This window comes from Lynx canadensis, chromosome B2 (genome assembly GCF_007474595.2).
Source record: "Lynx canadensis isolate LIC74 chromosome B2, mLynCan4.pri.v2, whole genome shotgun sequence".
NCBI lineage: Eukaryota > Metazoa > Chordata > Mammalia > Carnivora > Felidae > Lynx > Lynx canadensis.
The window spans coordinates 2787204-2806685 of NC_044307.1; the positions used below are offsets into that span (position 1 = coordinate 2787204).

Genomic DNA, 19482 nt, shown 5'->3' on the forward strand with positions numbered 1-19482 from the left:
AAATTAAAAAAAAAAAAAGACAGTGAAATACTGTTACGAAACAGCCCAGTAAGTGCACATTTGTAGAGAAAATGGAGAAGAGGCATCTGTGTAATTGAGGAACCAAAGTACAAGACCGCCTGCCTGCTTCTTCACACGCAATTCTACCCCTTCGCTTCCTCCACCATGAAACGCACCTCTGATCCAGGGCTCCACAAAGACACCTGCACAGAACAAGGGGCAGAGTCGGGGACACTGCCTTTGGGGTGGGTGGCTGAGAGATCGCCAGCTGCGGGTAGGGAGCCCTCTTCGTTCAGTTCACTCTCTCTGCTGGTTTCCGGCTCCGTTTTGGGTCTTCTGACGACACGGTGTCCATGTGGCTTGGCTGAGATTTTAAAACTCCAAATCCTGGTTGAGATTTTAAAACAGCTCCCAAACCCTGGGAACTGTGAAGGCAGAGGGCTCCTAAGAAAACAGCCATACCGATGACTCCGGTGGAGACGGTCTCTAATTTCCAAGGAGTGGAACAGGCCCAGAGACTAAGGTGTGGTTTTGCGACCACCCCGTGACACAACGTCCAAGCTGACGGCGTCCAGCTGTGTGACTGGGACGGAGACGCAGGGCCCTGCACCCAGAGGGGCCTCCTGCTCTGCCGTCGCTTTCTTGAAATGGTTGATGACCTTCGGCCAAGAGACCCCACAGCTGCATTTTGCCCTGGGCCTCACAAAGTGTGCAGCTGGTCCTACGTGTTACGTTGTACACTCTGCTGTCAAGAAAGGAAGTAATTCTTCCCCGTATTCTGCATTCTACCCCTTGTCCGAAGTGCGTTTGGTGCAGAGCGGGTTCTCGATCCCACTTCCGGGGTTTATACTGCGAAACCGAACTGCAGGAAGAAATCAAGTAAGAACAAAATTTTTAACATACATCCCGAAACCATGGGCAAGCACCATAAGGGACACTAATGCTCAGAACCAAAGAGGAAAAGGAGAAAGTAAGGAGAGTGACTACTGACGGAACTTGAGACTGAGGAAAAGGAAGACCAAAGAAACAAGCTTCATCCACTTCCCGGGAGGCTGACTGACCTTCCTCAATCAGAACCCGATGACCACTCACCAGACAGGAGAAAGATGGCCGAGCCGGACAGGTGCATGAAGGACGGACACTTCTGGTGATTTCTGGCGGACCAGGTCCCCGAGCCACTTCCAAAGTTTGCAGATAGTGCGTAGATACCGAGAGGAACGCAAGAGCCCGCGCCAACCCGAGACGGTGGAGAGACAGACCTTCTGATCAGCCTGTGCTGACACTTCACGGCTCCACTGCAGAAACGTGATCCGTGAGCCAAACCGCCCTCCATACTGTCCCTCATTTGCTTTATGTCTCCTGGGAGACCACTGTTTTCTCCTAGATTTTTCTTTTCCTTGGCACTCTCCTCAACGTTTTTTTAAAAAGCTCATCAAGCTAAAATCTTCCCTCTAACCCAAGGGCAAGACGTTCAGAGTTCGCTCCTGCCTGTCCTTACCCCTGACGGTGAAGATAAACGCATAGGAAACACCCTGTTTCTGGGCCTCAGGGAATAACCAGCAACAGAAAGTTCAAGCGGAACGAGCGAGCCGAGAAGGGCGCTGACCATGAAAATCCCACCCAGTGTTAAGGAGGCTAGAACCAGGGCCGAATGGCAGAGTCTGAGAAGCCCTCCCTCTCTAGGACCCACTCCCCGGCTGTCCAGGCCCCAGGCGAGGGGAGCCCGTGAATGCGGGTGGGTGTCGGCCGGGCAGGAGCGGCTGTGGGGGAGCTGGGGAGGAGGGGACTTGAGGCTGCAGGTCGAACCTCGTCTCACCTGGCTTGTGCCGGGCGCCCAGGCTTCGAAGGGCGTGCTGACAAGGCTCTATTTCCAGGCAGCTCTATTTCCACCCAGGACACCAGGAAAGACCACCACACCAAGGAGGTGGCCAGGAAATGACAGCTGAGGACCATGTCTCTGCTCGGTGTCTTCATGCTAAACCACCGCTGGAAAGGCATCACCTAAGAAAGGGAAGGGGCAGGGGGGAGTTTCCCCAGACTCTCCAGATTAACTCCTTACCCTTCCAAAACAATTCCTAATGATCCGTCATTCCTAAAACTTTCTTGAATCTCCCATCCTGGCCCCAATAACCCTTCCACAGTTTAATTCCTTATTTAACAAATACCCTATGCCCATGTCATGCCCGACATTCTGTAATACTGCCTTCTGACACCTCTCCCGGGCCGGCTGTCATCCCCACCAATCCAGACCGCAGACCGACAGCCTCTCCCCCCATAACTTTATCAGGTCCTTCTGCTGAGAAGGCTCCTAAAATCTCCCCAGCACATGGGATGTAATCCTTTGAGTAGCATCCAAGCCCTTCCTTAATCCAGCTTCACCCTATCTTTCCAGCTTTATTTCTGTCTACTTCCTCCAAAAATTCAACCTCTCTGCCAAAAAAAGTTCACCATACTGTCTCCCAAATCCTGTATAGGCAAGAGTTCCGGTATGGGCTCCATTTAAACCTTCTGTCCCATTGCTCACCAAGTACCATCCAAGTATCTCATTCACTTAGTAAGCGGATATGTCTTGACTTCCCACTGCGGTGCCTACACTGTTCCAGATGCCTGGTATTGGTCTGCAAACAAATATGGTTGCCAGAGGGAGATCTCCCAAGAGTGGTGCAGCCCCTGGGCTCTGCTCGTCCCCATCTACCCGGTCCCCCTGCTTCTCTTCCCTCATCAGCCAGTGTGAATCTATCCTTCAAGGCCCAAGCTTCGGTTGGAAGCTTACCCAACCCCCATGTCCAAACTGTGTGCAGCCTGTGTGAATACATATGACAGTAAAGTCATGTATCACGTCCAGCAGGGAGGCCCGCACGCGGCTGGAGTGGAGACAGAGTACGTCACCAAGGTGATGAGGGCCAGACTGGACGATCCAGCAGTCACGTTAAAGAATTTGGTTTTATTCCGAGAAGCCATTGCAGCAGAGAAATAAGGTCGGACTCACATTTCTGTGGATTCACTCAGCTGCTGTTTTATGATTAGACTACTGGGCAAGGTTTAAGCAAGGGACTCAGGGAGCTACTGCGATCGTGACACCATATGACATCATGGTGGTTTGGAGCATGTGCTTATTGAGGAGGGCGCTGCCAGTCTCCCACTGGGTTTACTTGGCAGGTAGAGCCACTGGGCTTAGTGATGGATTAGACATGTGAGTCAGGAATGAGCTCAAGGTTTTGGATTCAGATCCGTGAGGACCACGTTGCTTTTTGCTGATATGGGTGAGATCAAGTTGCAGGCACAAGGGGGTGAGAAGCAGTTTGATTTCGGACACGTTACATCAGATATACCTTTTAGACGTCCAAGGATGTCAGGCGATGGTATATACTCGCATGGGGATTAAGAAGGAGGTCCAGGGTAGAGACACAGGGATTTAAATCTGAGAAATGTCAGGAGACGTGGGAATTTTTTTTTTAATTTTTTTTTAACGTTTATTTATTTTTGAGACAGAGAGAGAGAAACAGAGCATGAACGGGGGAGGGTCAGAGAGAGGGAGACACAGAATCTGAAACAGGCTCCAGGCTCTGAGCTGTCAGCACAGAGCCCGACGCGGGGCTCGAACTCACGGACCGCGAGATCATGACCTGAGCCGAAGTCAGCCGCTTAACCGACTGAGCCACCCAGGCGCCCCAGGAGACATGGGAATTAAAACCATCGCGAGTAAGTGAGTTTCAGTGTGGCCCAAGGAGATAAATGATCCTAGGACTGAGCTCGAGGGCTTTCCAGGATTTAGAGACCCAGGGACAGAAGTACCCAACGAAGACGACTGGGAAGAAGTAGCCAGTGAAGTAGGAAGAGACCAAATGAGAGGGGTGTCCCTGAAGCCATAAGAAGATGTTTCAAGGAGGAAACGTCTGTGCCAAATGTCATCGATAAGACAAGTAAGGTGAGGAATGAAAACGGATCCTCAATTCATCAATGAAAAGGTCATTGCGACCTTGACAGACGCTGTTTGAATGGACCAACAGAGCTCATCAGAAAGACGGATGGAAGAGGAGGTCCCCTGGAAGAACGGACAGAGGACGGACGGACACAATAACAATAGACAAGTCTTTGAAGAGCTTGTGGGATCAAAAGGTCTTTTGTTTTTTTACACGCAGAAGAGAGACCCTGGTAACCTGAGGGAGATGGCAATATTCCCGAGACTAGCCCCAGATGAGAGGATGAGCAAATTACCCACGGTAACTAGGAAGAAAGGCAGAACACACACCGTGAGGTCATAGATGAGGTCATGAGACTGTGTGGAAAACGTCTTCTATTTTCTCAGAGGAAGAGACGGAAGGTCCTGGCCGAGGTGAGCACGGGGCAGGAGGTTCTGGAGACGGTGACGGGTGAGAAGTTACCTAGAAGAGAGGGCTGGGGAATGGTGTGGGATCGCGGGGCAGCACGAAGGGCTCACTCAAGGTTTACGGTCATGAGTTTACAGCTAGACAAGTCAGCCTGCTTTTTTCCAGTTTCATTCACTGTATGGGTGTAGGCAGTGAATAAACAGAAATGCCTTGATGGGTTGGCATTGCATACGAGTATTGACGAGGCAGGTGGGTTGAGGGGGTGTGCAAGACGGTGGCTCTAATGGCGTCAGGTAAGGCGGAAGTGAGGACGTGACAAGGGGGGGTGGGCAACACGGGGGGAGGGGGGAGTGGACACAGGTGCCCGGGGGTCAGGGGGCTGATAGAGCTGAGGCCTGAGAGGGGATGAGTGGGAAGAGGTCACGGACAGAGCGAGACGCTTGAGGGTCTAACCATGTCTAAGGCAGTTTTAAACCTGCAGCTCTCCGCAGCAAGACGCTGTGGACGGACAGATCGGCTCTGGAGGTCACAACGAACCTTTCTGACTTTGCGCTTCCATCGTTCGTTTTGAGTTTTTAAAATTTATTTAAATATGAGTAAACACACATTTGGTACTTTCTACCTTTTACTTGTAAGTAGCAAAGGCAAGTAGTGGAATACAAAACGTCCAAACTTTACACACGCGCACGTACAGTCTGCACGCAAGACAGATTTATGGCCGTGAGCCGAGGCGCAGGTTGGAAAGCCCTGGTCTGAGCCTGGGCCGTATGAGGGGCTGCGAGGAAGGGGCGGAGACAAGATCACGGGATGAGCGACCAGGGAGCTGGGAGGCCAGGAGTACTGGGAACGGCCTTCCCGGGTACTAACCTCACCAAGAATCACACCAGGGGTCGTATCAGAGTGGAGTACTCCAAGGGCTTACATTTTCAAAAAATGGGAGGACTTATCCCAACGGGCTGTAGATGACAGCAAAAGTAAGGAGAAGGTGTGGCCAAGTCCTGGGGAAAAGCTTCCAGGCTAGGAGTTTTTACGGAGGGGGAGAGAACAGTCTGGAAGAGGTGAGGAGGAGCAAGGGGCTAACACACTGGGGAGGAGCCAGCAGGAGAAGCGGGGTCACCAGGAGAGAACCCGGCTCTGGTGAGGAAGTGGGCAGAACGACCAGTCGGAGACTGAGAACACAGGCCACTGTGCCTGCTCATTGGTGGCCCACGGAGTGACATCATAAAGTGGGGAAATCCTTACGGACCCAGCATTACGATCTAAGCTGCTTCTGCCAGCACAGTGCATGTTCTCATGTTCTCTTTCTCTGCACTCGCTCAACACAAAGCCATCCTTTGTCAGTGTCCCTTTTTCTGCTCTGGAAGGAGGAGGAGACCCCACGCTTGTGAACAAGTCCAGACGCGACTGAGAGCGACGTCAGGGTCACTGAGTAAGTGGCGAGCAGCTGACAGATTCGGGGCTGGGGGCGGGGGAGGTGTCACAACACCCGAGCGCGGGGAAGACTTCTGGACCCCTCCCCCCCGCCCCCCTTCCTGGCTTCTCTGTCCCCACTAAGCAACTGAGATCCAGGCCTCCAAAATACAAGGCCAAGGCAATGATGGAGTCTCTTAAGTGCCCACCTCCCCGCATTAGCACTTTCGTGTGAGTGTTGTTTGATCGACATTCAGTCCTTTGCTCAGGGGCCTTTGCTGTCCTTCCTCCTCCTCCCTCCGCTGACTCCGCTTTATGTTGCTTCGTGGCTCTTTTCCAGCGGAAGGGTTACTTTTTGTTTCCTCCCACCAGCCCGTAAGGTCACCGGGCGCAGGGACCTGGTCTGGGTCCCCCTCGCCTAGAACAGTCTGGCACGCAGTCACCTGTAATACCGGGTGAATGAACGAGCCCGTCACAGAATGACTGCACCAGCACTCAGAAATGATAAATCACAAGCGGGATCGCCAAAACTGGACCCGTCGAGAGGCAGAGCTCCTTTGCGAGGAACTAGCTGAGCTTCCGGGATGGCCACGGCACTAGCAGGGGGCGGTCCCTGGAGCTAGGTGGCCAGCGGGGATAAAAGTCCACCACGAGCACCTGGGCCGCACTCCAGGAGCTGGCTGACTTGGTCAAGGCACACGAAGAAAGATGGTGTTTCTGGAGCAAGAAACCCTGGATCCCTTCTCCCCACAGACCCACCAACTAGCGACAATGCAAGGACAACCCCCCCCCGCCGCCCCCAACTTTCTCTTTTGAGAGAGAGAGCACGAGTGAGTGGAGGAGGGCAGAGGGAGAGAGAGCATCTCATGCAGGCCCCATGCTCAGTGCACAGACCTGCGCGGGGCTCGATCCGCCATCCCCGGCTGGGATCATGACCTAAGCCAAAATCAAGAGTTGGACAGTCAACTGAGTCCCCACCCCCCACACCCCACCAAATTCCCTTTTTAAGCAATCAAAAACTAAAAGGTTTCTTCATCCTAGGGGAACCCAGAACTCGACTCACCAAAACTGGTAGATTTGGGAAACACTTGCTGGGTTTGCAAGGATATTCATCATCGTCGACAGACCGGAGTCAGTGAATACCTGACACACCACGTTAACCGAATAAAGGACTAATTAAGAGGTGCAGAAAAAGCATCTGACAAGACTCAACAACCTCTCATGATAAAACCTCTCGACAAACTAGGTTTAGAAGGATGTGCCTAAACGTAATAAAGACCAAATATGAGCCCACAGCTAACATCATTCTCAAAGGTGAATAAATGAAAGATTCCCTCTAAGATCAGGAACGGGGCAAGGACGGCCACTCTTGCCACCTCTGCTCATCACAGTACCGGAAGCCCCAGTCAGAGCCATTAGGTAAGAAAGAGGAAGAAAAGGCATACGGATCAGAAACGAAGAAGTAAAATGATCCCTGTTTACAGCAGACACGATCTAATATAGAGAAAAATTTTAAAGACTCCATTTTAAAAAGTGTTAGAATAGGGGCCCCTGGGTGGCTCAGTCAGTTAAGTGTCCGACTTCGGCTCAGGTCACGATCTCATGGTTTGTGGGTTTGAGCCCCACGTCAGGCTCTGGGCTGACAGCTCGGAGCCTGGAGCCTGTTTCGGATCCTGTGTCTCCCTCCCTCCCTCTCTCTCTCTCTCTCTGCCCCCCCCCCACCTGTGCTCTCTCTCTCTCTCTCAAAAATGAATAAACATCAAAAAAACTTTAAACTGTTAGAACAGATGAGTTCAATAAAATTACAGGATATGATATCAGCCCACAAAACTCATTTGTGCTACTAGACACGAATAACAAACTCTACAAAAAGGAAATTAGGTAAACAATCCCGCTTATTACAAAAAAGAATACTCAGGAAAAAACTTAACTGAGGAAATAAAACACCTGTACACCGAACACTACAAAACAAAGATGAAACAAAGAACTTACACACAGACTTCCTATTGGGTGGAAACCTTAATATTGTCCCAATGTCCACACTTCCTAAGAGATCTACAGAAGCGATGTAATCCCTATCAAAATCCCAAAGGCATTTTTCACAGAAACTGAAAAAACAATTCTGTAATTCATACAGAAGCACAAAGGACCCTAAAGAGTCAGACCAATCTTGAGAAGAACAAAGCCAGAGGCATCGCACTTCCTGGTTTCAAAAATACTACAGAGATACAGTCATCAAGAGTACAGTAATGGCATAAAAACAGACACACAGACCAAAGAACAGAGTGGGGAATCCAGGAATAAAGCCATGTATCTACGGTCAGCCGATCTTCAACAAGAATACAAGATGGAGAAAGGATAGTATAGTCTCTTCGACAAATGGTGATGGAAAACTGAATATTCACACGTAAGAGAATGAAACTGGACCCTTATCTTACACCACATATAAAAACCAAACAACGTACAGTAAAAACTTATACGTAAGGCCTGAGGTTTTAAAACTGCTACAAGAAAAACACGGGGGAAAGCTCCATGACATTGGTTTTGGCAAGGATTTCATCGATAAGGCACCAAAGGCTCAGGCAACAAAAGCCAAAGGTGACAAGTGGCACTACATCAACTTAAAACGCCCTGCACAGCAAAGGAAACAACCAACACAGCAAAAAGACAACCTACAGAATGGGAGAAAATATTTGCAAACCATGTATCTGATAAGGGGTAATTCTCTAAATACGTAAGGAACTGCTACAGCTCAATAGCAATAAATAAAACAAAAAACTAACAGTCCACTTAAAAAATGGGCTAAAGACTTGAAAAGACATTTCTCCAAAGAAGATATATAAATGGCCCACAAGTATATGAAAAGATGCTCAATGGCATTAATCATCAGGGGAATGCAAATCGAAACCACACACACACACACACAACCACGATGAGATGCTACCTCATACCTGTCAGGATGGCTATCATCAAAAAAACAAGACAAAAAAAAAGGACAACGGTGCTGGTGAAGATGTGGGGAAAACAGAACACCCGCACCCTGTTGGTAGGAAGGAAATGACGCGGCTGCTATGAAAACAGGAAGGCGTCTTCTCAAAATATTAGAAGCAGAACTATCACGCGGTAGCCACCCCACTTCTGGGATTTCTCCGAAAGAGACGAAATCAGGGTCTGGAAGAGAGATTAGCACTCCCGTGTCCACTGCAACAATGATCAGAGTAGCCCAGATGTGAACACCACCTAGACTTACAAGCAGATAAAGAAAACCTGGTCTCTGCAGACAACGCGAGGTTATCCAGCCCTGAAACAGTGGCATTGCCCACTATTCCACCACACGGACGAACCCTGAGGGTAGCATTCCAAGTGAAATAAGCCACTTCAGGACAAATACCGCATGATTCCACGATTTGAGGAATACAGTGTGGTCAAATTCACAGAATGAGAGTAGAACGAGGGTTGTCGGGGGCCGGGGGTCATACGGAGTTACCACAGACACGGTTCCGGTCAAGGAAGATATCAAGCTCCGGAAATGCGCTGTGCAACACGGACCTCCGGCCAACGGCCATCTATTGTACGTTTAAGAGGGTAGAGTTCACGTTAAGTGTTCTTTCCACAATAAAAAAAGAAATGAATCAGTTAGGGACGGATGAGAGAAAAGCAAGTTCGTACAGACACAGGAGAAACTACAGGAGGGTGTGGGGCCAGCAAAGAATGAAACAGGCTGAACACCTGGGATTCTCAACTCACTTCCCCTCGTGCTGAGTCCACAGAAACCCCCTTCGGAGGTGAGGCCAGAAGGCCTAAGTGACGCGAAGGTTACTCCCTCAGAACTCAAGAATTGGTCTGTGACTGCTGCTACCGGGACAAGAGGTCTGCAGAATTTAGGATGTATTCAGACCATTTGAATATTTACCCAAAATATGTGAAGGTTAAAGATGCCCCCGAGATACTCAAGTGAGAACAATCACCTCTCAGCAGTGTATTGACGCCCGAGTACAATTCGCGATTTGCAGGCTGGCTCCGTGTTGTTCTTTGCAGAAACGCGTACTTCCCAAGTGAGAGACTTCAAACCTGAAGGGATCTATCCGTTTAAACTCTGTAGAACATAACAGCGATGATTCCGAGAGCTATCTCTCAGCTCCCGAAGTTTTCAAACCCGGACGCACGTGCCCCCCTGGGAACACGTGGACGCAGACACTGTAAAGGAACCAGCCTGTGACCGTGGATTCCCCCGAGACTCGTGACCGATCCGCCCGCAACCTGCTGCTTTCCCACCTTCCCTTTCGTCACAGCCCTCTCCACCCAGCCGTCCCAAGTCACACCCTTCACGCTGACCCAAGAGGCAGAGCCTCCTCAAAGCGTCTCGTGAGAGGACCCTGAGATAACGGCGTCAGTGAGCAAGTGAGCCTTACATGACTTGTAACAAAATGGTTTCTACTCTATTTGCTTTGCACAGAAGTGAGGAGGGTCTAACCCAGCTGTCAGAATCAGAGTAACAAACATTTTTATGACGCATAATGTGATTTGGGCATGTAATGCAGGTGTCGGAAAAATTAGAATAGCGTTCCTACTTCAAAATCCTTGAATTCCTACCTACCGATTCACATAAACTGATATAGTCTCTCATCTACAGTAATGAAAATAGACATAAAATTGATACTGAACTTGTCCCATTCTCGCAATGAGGAATATTCATCCACAGATACATGCATTAATTAGAAAATCTTAGCCACATCCATCTCATTAAGAGTGAATTTGCAACTCAATTTTACTTTATTAACCTATCAAATAAGTTAATAATCAAATATATCCACAATGACTTGATTTTACACTAATAAAAATTATAACTTAATGCTGAAAGCAAATGAACTCTTAAAGTTATTATGGTCAATGGAACTTTAAAAAAAAATTAAGTTCACTGTTTATACTATTTTGTTGCAGAGAAGACAGGGTAGACCAAAAACAGCCATGTTACAGTAGAATTTATTTTTGTGGGGTGGCGAATGAAAATACAAGTTCAGGCACAAAAGACGAGGATGTAAAATTTCAGATGTTAAAGCAAATTATTTCTTTTAATGGATGACAGAATTTTATAGGTCAATGTAAAAATGTTCAAGGGGGTGCATTATCTATTATCTCTCAAAGGGGTATGCTTTCAAATTCTGGAGATCACTTCTCTAGAATAGGAGTTCTTAACATGGGATGTAACGTAGTCATTATAGAAACACTAGTAGTTCGTCTTACTAGTTTTAGGACACTGGCAAGTCACTTACGTTCGGCTCCGTCTACTTATGTGTAAAATGGGGACAGTACTCTATCTACAGAGATGAATCTGTCGAACTTCAGTATGCATTAGAATCACCTAGAAGGCTTGTTAAAACAGATTGCTGGACCCTTGCTCCCAGAGTCTGATTCAGAAGGTCTGGGGTCAGACACCCAAATTTGCATCTCCAACGAGTTTCCAGGTCATGCTAACGCTGTTGGCTCGGGGACCGCGCTTGGAGAACGTCCGGTCTATCTCATGAGATCATTACGAGGACTTTCGGGGCTAGTACGTAGCGTGGTGACAAGTGCCGTGGCACACAGCAGGGGCTACTACTTACCCGCCGGGTGGTCAGTTAGGACAGGACTCGCTGCAACAGAAAAGTCTAGTTTTTCTCTGGGGTAAGTATGTCATTTATCAAGAAGTCCTCAGGTAAATCATCTAGAGCTGGCACCACTGTTCAAGAAAGTCACGAAGTTCCCAACCACCTTCTGTCTTCTTGCTTAACTGCCGTTGTCCTATGGCTTTCGTCGTCACAGACCCATGAGCGCTTCTGTTCCTCCCGGAATCCTGTCTGCATTCCAGATAGAGAGCAAAGCACAGGCTAAGGAGGTGATGGAGCATGACGGCCAAGTCACCCTCCACCTTTGCAAAGACTTTACTCTCTTTAGAGAAGTCACTCCCTTTAAAGAAATGTTTCTAGAAGCCCCTCACAAGTGATTTCCACTTGAATCTCAACGGTCAGACCCAGGTCACGTGCCAGCTACTCCAACTACAAGGGAGTTGGGGAAGGAAAGACTTTCTGGCTCTCTAGCTATTACGGTGGCGAAACCAAAGGAGAAACAAATTTGGATACAAGACAGACAGCACAGCATGTAGGCGTTGGCCACTGGTGGTCGATTCAACTTCCAGCCCCATTCCCTTCCTGGAGGTCAGGGGGTAGAGCTGAAAGTTCCAATACTCTAATCTCAAAATCCGGTTCCTAGAGCTTTCCAAAAAAGTCACTTCATTAACATAGGCTCAGGTGTGGCTGAAAGAAGTTCGTGATGAATAATAAAAGATACTCTTTTCACATTTAGCACTCAAAAGCTATTTCAGGAACCAAGTGTAACACCAAATATTATAACCAAAGATGCCCCTCTTACTCTAGTCTCTTAGGAAATGACAAAGGTTTTGGGAGCTACGAGCCAAGAACCATGGAGGAAGACCAAAATATATACCTAATGTATCATAATAGTTTATTCATAAATAAATAAACTGTCTTTACTAATACGGAAATCTCTAAGATATAACGTTAAGTGGAAAAAAGCGAGTGTCACATAACATATAAGAAAGAGTGAGGGGCACCTGGGTGGCACAGTCGGTTAAGCGTCCGACTTCAGCCAGGTCACGATCTCGCGGTCCGTGAGTTCGAGCCCCGCGTCAGGCTCTGGGCTGATGGCTCAGAGCCTGGAGCCTGTTTCCGATTCTGTGTCTCCCTCTCTCTCTGCCCCTCCCCCGTTCATGCTCTGTCTCTCTCTGTCCCAAAAATAAATAAACGTTGAAAAAAAAAAAAATTAAAAAAAAAATAAATGGCAAACTTTAAAAAAAAAAAAAAAAAAAGAAAGAGTGAAAATAACATATCTTTGTATTTGCTTGTATTTCCACAAGGGAATTCTGGAGAGACAACTAAAAACACTAACAACAACGGTTCCCTGTTTGCTATGCCGGGGAAGGGAGTGGTGTGGATGGGAGGGAGGGTAGGAGTGAGACTTTACTGTGTACCTTCTTTATTATTTTCATTTTGAAACACATGAATAAATTGGGTTTTCAAAAACAAATATATATAAGGGGCGCCTGTGGCTCAGTCGATTAAGCATCCGACTTCGGCTGAGGTCATGATCTCACGGTTCGTGGGTTCCAGCCCCGCATCGGGATCTGTGCTGACAGCTCAGAGCCTGGAGCCTGCTTCACATTCTGTGACTCCCTCTCTCTCTGCCCCTCCCTCGCTCACTCTGTCTCTGTCCCTCTCAAAAAATAAATTTTAAAAAAACGTTTAAAAATTAAAAAAAAAAAAAATGAGAGCCTATAGCAGAAGCACCCCACTGGCTTAACAGTAAAAAAACACAGGCTTTGATGTCAGACGGACATGAATTCAAACCCTGGGTTCTGCCACTTACTAGCGATGGGATCTTGAACTACTCACCGAGCCAGCGTGAAAATGGATTTAACAAAAGCATCTCTCGCTCAGGGTTGTGAGGATGAAGGAACACACGTGTAAACCGGTTCAGGAGCAGCTGGCATACAATTCCTCCACCTGTTGTTGTAATTACTGCAACAGAACAAAGGTCATTTTTTCCCCCAATCACTAGAGCTTTCAAGAACATCGCTGGATTTCCACATTAACTCCTGACAGAAAAGATACTAAGATTCCATCACCGAGCTCCTAACAGTGCCAGGAAATCCTTATACGGATTCCACCTTTGCTGAAGAAAACTCTGCTTAAACCGAGAAAGATATCGCGGCGTTCTTCAAATTCGATAAAAAGAGGTAAGATTCTTTCCCTCTACTCGTTGCTTGTATGACCCAAGTTTGTGACTCAGTACCGTGCTGGTAAATTTCCCTGGGCCAACGGATTAAGTGCCGGTTAAGCCACAACGTCTCCACCAGGAACCGCGTCAAAGAAGGGTTTCTGCCCGGAATAAAGAGGGGGCTCGGACAGCAGCCAGGCGTGACCACCACCGTCCGCACACGGACACTTCAGATGATCTCAAGGTCGAGGCCGGCTGTTGAGACAGAGGGGCTGCAGTAGTGATGACCACCTGTCCCCCCAACCCCCGCCCCATAACTACCATCTCGTACTCATCCGATGCCCAGAATCGTCGGTCCCTGAACGCAGCCACATTTCCGCCTCCCACGGAATACTCTTCCAGAAGATGCTGTTATCTGGGGCAGTAAACTCCAGCACCTACCGCTCAAGACCCCGAACCCTCCTCGGCAGGGAAAAGGCCACACTGCTCCGGAGGGACCTCCCCTGGTGGGGCGGGGAGGTGCCTTCGGCTCCCGGGCCAGGGTCGCCTCTCGGCCCGGTCATCCGCGCACTCGGTTCCCTCCCAAAGGCCGAGGAGAGGCCCTTCCGTGCCTTGCCCCGCGCCGGCCGCTTCCCAAGCGAGGACAGGGACCGTGGGGGGCCAGCTCGTGTCCCAGACCCACGTCCACGACAGTTGCCCCCACGTCCCGCCCTCGTCAGGTTGTAGGCTGCGAAGCCCGGCCCTCCTCGAGCAGCCTCGAAGCGCAGAGGGGGTCCGGCTGGGGCCCCGGGATCGAAGAACTGGCGTCCAACTCCGCGGGAGCTCCCCGCCGCACAGCCACCTCCGAGTCCACCGCCGAGCGGGACGGCTAGGCTTCCCTCTGTGGCGTCACTTCCGGTCCGCTCTAGGAACCTGGGAGGAGTCTGCGCCTCTATGGTTAGTTGCTCCGCCTGCCTTTCTCTCTCCTCCTTACCTTCGACCTGGGCCCGGAGGGGTTGGATTTGCCAGAAATTGTTTGGAAAACTTCAGAAGTATGCATACAAAGAGAGACTCGTATAATGAATCCGATAACCATATCTAACCCTTTCAATAATTATCAATTGATGGCAATTTTAGTAATCTATAACCCCAACCCTCATTCCCCCAACACTTTGCAGTAAATCTCAGACATGAATCTTCCATAAATTTAGCACAGCCGGGGCTAGGGTGAGGCAAGTGAGCTCTGCCTTGGGCACAAAATTTGCAAGGCTACCAAAAAGCTTACCAATCGAGATAATATTTTAAAGCAATATTTTAAAAATCAAAATTAATGCAAAAGATCCATAATGAATACAATATCAAAATTCTTAATAGAGAATCAGTATTACTGATTTTCCTTTTGTCTCAGGCTCCACTATGACTGGCACAAGGCTAATCCTTATGTATCTCTAAAAGATAAGGACCCTTAAAAAACATAATCACAGTATAATGATCACACCTAAATATAACAAAAATAAGATCAAGCATTCAATTATTGTTCCAATTTTGCCACGTTTGATATATCTTATAAATGTGTTGTATAATATAATTATACAGAGGTATTAAAATTATAATATTCTATATAATCTAGACTATAAGAAGCATGTATATAAGATACACATACACATTTTAAAAAACAAGTGATTGGACATATATGCTTCTTCAGTTCTTTGAATCTATAGTTTCTCTCTCTCTCCCCCCTTTTATTTGTAGAAGAAACTTGAGGTTTTCCAGTCTGGGTTTTGTTTCCCAAGGACTTTTAAGAATGCACACAGCAGAAAACCAGTCTCTCACCTCAATGAAGAGAAGGAAAATAATCTTTCCTTCTGCCCTGAGTTCTCGATGTGGGCCCCTATAATGTAAAGACAATTAACAACGCACTTTATTTAACATTTATGTGACACGGGAGGCCTCACAGGGAATGTCCCAAAGTTAGAGTTGCACACGCTTGCACGGAATTGGACAAAGAGCAGTAAAATTAAGAAAATGTGATGGGGCAAGGTGGCAGGGGCTAGGGAGTTAACTGGGTGAAGTGACCAGAAGATAAGGGTGAATTTAACAAGGTTTGTTTGTACGGATTTCCCTCAGCCTCCACTTTCTATCCTTGAGAATCAGAATGTTACTCTTCTCCTGGTAAAAGGAATCAAGATAATCACCAATCGAGATAATATTTTAAAGCAATATTTAAAGACATCTTTCACAGGAGAATGTTATCTCCTACTTTTAAGAATAAGAAGAAAGGCTGGAGTGTTTTTCTTGCATCTGCTGCTTTTCAAAAGCGTTTCGCTCAAAATGACCATTGCGCCCCAGGGGCATGTTTCGGGCTGGCATTGTGTGCCACCCTTCACCAGCTTCTTCCTTATTTCCTAATGCCAAAGCCCATAGATCAGCCAACCTACCTCACAAAAGGAAAATTTTCAGCTGGACCACCTGAAGCTAGAGATCGAGCAGAGACTGGAATGGGCAGGGCAGGCCAGAGACCCAGACCCTTTCCCTCACCAGCCACACTGGTCATCTGGCTCTACGGTACGGCCTATTCACTTGGTTTCATGGCCTTTGAGTTGCTGTGCTGATGGAGGGGAAGAATTTCCTCTACCCTTCAAGTTTCTTCTAGCTGGTCTAAGAATTAAGTTTACATGAGACAGATCAACAGGAGGAGAAACCCCAAAGTTTAATTACGTACATATGGGGGCCCAGTAATGAGCAAAATTAAAAGCTTCCTTCCACAAGGAAATAATGCAAATCAAATGTCAATGATAAACAAGAGACGCTTGACTACAATAATGCACCTGAGCTAGAAAAAAAGTTAACATGAAAAGTTTTTTTAAAAGAACCCAGGAAATAGGAATGGACAAAACTTTGTGCGAGCAAACGGGGAAGTCGGATCTGAGATGAAACAACCAGTGATTCTTAGGACAGGTAGAGAAGAACATAAGTTGAATTTGGAAGTGAATGCGGTTGAAGGTGAGCAGAATATCACACCCCAAAACATGTCATTTGAACATACTGGTTATTTGTAACTAAACGTGTTTGAGCAACAATTCATGCACGAACAACACTCTGACCCTCCTTTGTCCTGCCAAGAGCAGGAGCGAAGTCTCCCATGTGAAGGGTCCCCTCCCTGTACCAGAAAGGTAGAGGACATCCTTAGCACTAGAGATGACGATCCGGGGTCTACAAGATTCTGTTTGAGAAGCCTGTACAAATAAACCTTGTCACTTCTCCACCGTTAATTATCCCAAGTCCAAACCCCTTTGTGCTGTCAGTTCTTCACAAATTGATTGTTTATTTGCCTACACGGTAGGAAAGCTTCCTGCTTTGGTCACATTTTTGAGTTTCCTTTCTTTACGGGGTTCTCACATGTATAAAATTAAACTTATCTTCCTCCTGTGGAGCAGTCTTATCTCAATTTAATTACTAGACCAGCCAAAGAACCTAGATGGGAAGGAGGCAAAAATTTTTCTGATCCTGCACAGTGTTATAGCAATAAAAGGGACCAGCAGTTTTGGGTTGATCCCAGAGTTGCTACAGTATACTTCAGCCCCAGTCTTTCAGTATCTTACAGTTTAAAATAACAGTTGTAACTAAAATCTTATATAACAGTTACTATGTATCAAGCACTATTTATGTGTTTTAAATGAGTTAACATATTGAAACATAACAACAAACCTATGAGGTGGATATTATAATCATGCTCATTTTACAGATAAAAAACTGAGTCAGCATTCTGATCAGATAGCTCTACAGAACTTCCTCTTAACGAAGTCACTATGCTGTTTCTCAAAGGCACGTTTGTCATTTTGTCAGCGGATGATCGTATTCCAAGGAATCGTCCTATTCAAATAACCAAGCTCACAGCATCTCGAATCGTACCTTAGAATATTAATTGCTCCAATTTTAAATTAATATTATCTCATCATTGATACTGAATATGAACTGTGGACTTGAAAACTCCCGTCTAGATAAGAAACTCTGAGCGTATGTCAGCCATGTACCCTGCACTATTGGCATGGGGATTCTCTCTGGGAATTTCACTTTAATTACTTAGTAGGTTACTTCCTTTTATTTAGTTACCCAATAAGGAAAAGAAGTATAACGAGTGTAAACATCCTACAGATTGATGATTCTTTTTTCTCTCTCTCTTTGTTTTTTTCTAAATTTTGTTGTTGTTTGTTTTACATTATATAAGTACATAGAGGGGCTCATTGAGAAAATGTGGCTAAGCAAAAAGAAAAAACTAAACATGGTTCACAACTCCACCATCTAAAGGGAATGACTATTTAGCACATTTAATAATGTCCTGAGGCATGTGTGTGAAACATTCTTATTGATTCTTTAGTTTTAAAGTTTTAAAAAACGTATATGTCACACTTACAGAAACAAAAAAAAAAAAAAGCAAAAGTAATACAAAGAACTCCTATGTACTCTTCATCCAATTTCAACAATTGGGAACACATTTTCCACGTTTGCCCCTTGTCTTACGTTACCCATTTCCCCCCAAACCACATGAGAGTTAGTCGCAGGACAGTTTTAAAGAGATCATAGTCATGCACACACAGTCTTTCGGACTCCAGTCTGTCACTTCATATTTCCTTCACATCTTTTCATGAAGGACAACACAGTGCCATACTGAAGAGTGAAAGATCGATACACGTTTGTCAAAATTGTAATTTTGTTCGATAAGTGAGCAGCTTAGGAGTGCCTATTCAAGTCTCTAAATGTGATATGGCTTGAGAAAGAAAGCGCTTTGTTCACATTAGAGAAAATTAAGGATATCATTTCCACTACCTCCTTCCCTGTGTTGGAAAACCCGACACTTTGTATGATGTTGGGAAATTTCTCGATTCAACTCCTGGCTGGCAGGACCAACTCATTTGAAAATAAGCTTTAATTTTGGGGGGCGCCTGGGTGGCGCAGTCGGTTAAGCGTCCGACTTCAGCCAGGTCAGGATCTCGCGGTCCGTGAGTTCGAGCCCCGCGTCGGGCTCTGGGCTGATGGCTGGGAGCCTGGAGCCTGTTTCCGATTCTGTGTCCCCCTCTCTCTCTGCCCCTCCCCCGTTCATGCTCTGTCTCTCTCTGTCCCAAAAATAAATAAACGTTGAAAAAAAAATTTAAAAAAAAAAAAAAAGAAAAGAAGCTTTAATTTTTGACTGCGTACAAAGTGGAGAGTGCAATTAGAAATACTCAAGATATACTAAGAGAAAAGTGCAAGGGCAAACAATGGGTAAATGATTATGAATCTTTTGCGGGCAAAAGAAGAAAAAATAATAATAAATACAAATATTTATTTGTATATATGTATATATGAAAACCAATAAGGATAAATGAGAAGTTAAGAACAGAGTTGACCTACAGAAGGCGACGGTGAGAAGTGGGCTAAGGAAGAATACCGCTGAAAGGGAAACGTTTGCATTTATCTTTTTAAAGTTTCTTTCTTCAAAACCATCAATGTATGTATCATTAACGCAAAAACAGAAACCTCAAATAACGTTTCAAGCTATGTAACCCTTTCATGTCAGAATAAGTGTGAGAGTGTAGGAAACAAAGATCTTTGTCAATCCTTACTATTAAAGTTTTGGAAGATTTTTCTCATTTTGTAGTCCTTTTTGTCTTTTAGACTGAACCGGGGAATGCAGAATGACCCACGGTGAGTGGTAGGAAGGGCGATTCCACAACTGGTTTTCAGAGGAAACAAATAATTCAGGTTTTTCTCCTTCCGGAAGAGTTTCGTCACAGGAAAACTAAGCCCTCTGCTCTGTCGCCCCCGCTAGTGTGCGAGAGCGCTGGGGGGCCGAGACAGGTGCAGGGCACCGGCAAGCTGGGGGCGGGGACTGTGCCCACCTTGGGGGCCAGCACCGCAGCAAAGAAGTTCGGAGACTCGCTCACCCAGCAAAGCCCGCTCCCAGAGGGTGTGCAGGCCCGCGGGTACCCTCCACGTGTAGCGCAAAAGT

At 46.8% G+C, this 19482-nt stretch overlaps 1 long non-coding RNA gene across 6 annotated transcripts; it reads right to left on the reverse strand.

Moving 5' to 3' along the window:
- Positions 1-19: 19 nt before the first annotated feature.
- On the reverse strand, positions 20-14380 carry LOC115514841. 6 transcript variants are annotated; one of them, XR_003969099.1, is made up of 7 exons: positions 13190-14368; positions 11345-11578; positions 9710-9837; positions 4253-4398; positions 1817-2001; positions 1093-1295; positions 20-862 (listed from the first exon to the last, which is right to left on the reverse strand). It is a non-coding gene; the product is annotated as an uncharacterized LOC115514841 (long non-coding RNA). The 6 variants fall into 6 exon arrangements; XR_003969098.1 differs by lacking the exon at positions 4253-4398; XR_003969100.1 differs by lacking the exons at positions 4253-4398; positions 9710-9837 and having other exon boundaries at positions 1093-1290.
- Between the last annotated feature and the right edge of the window lie 5102 nt (positions 14381-19482).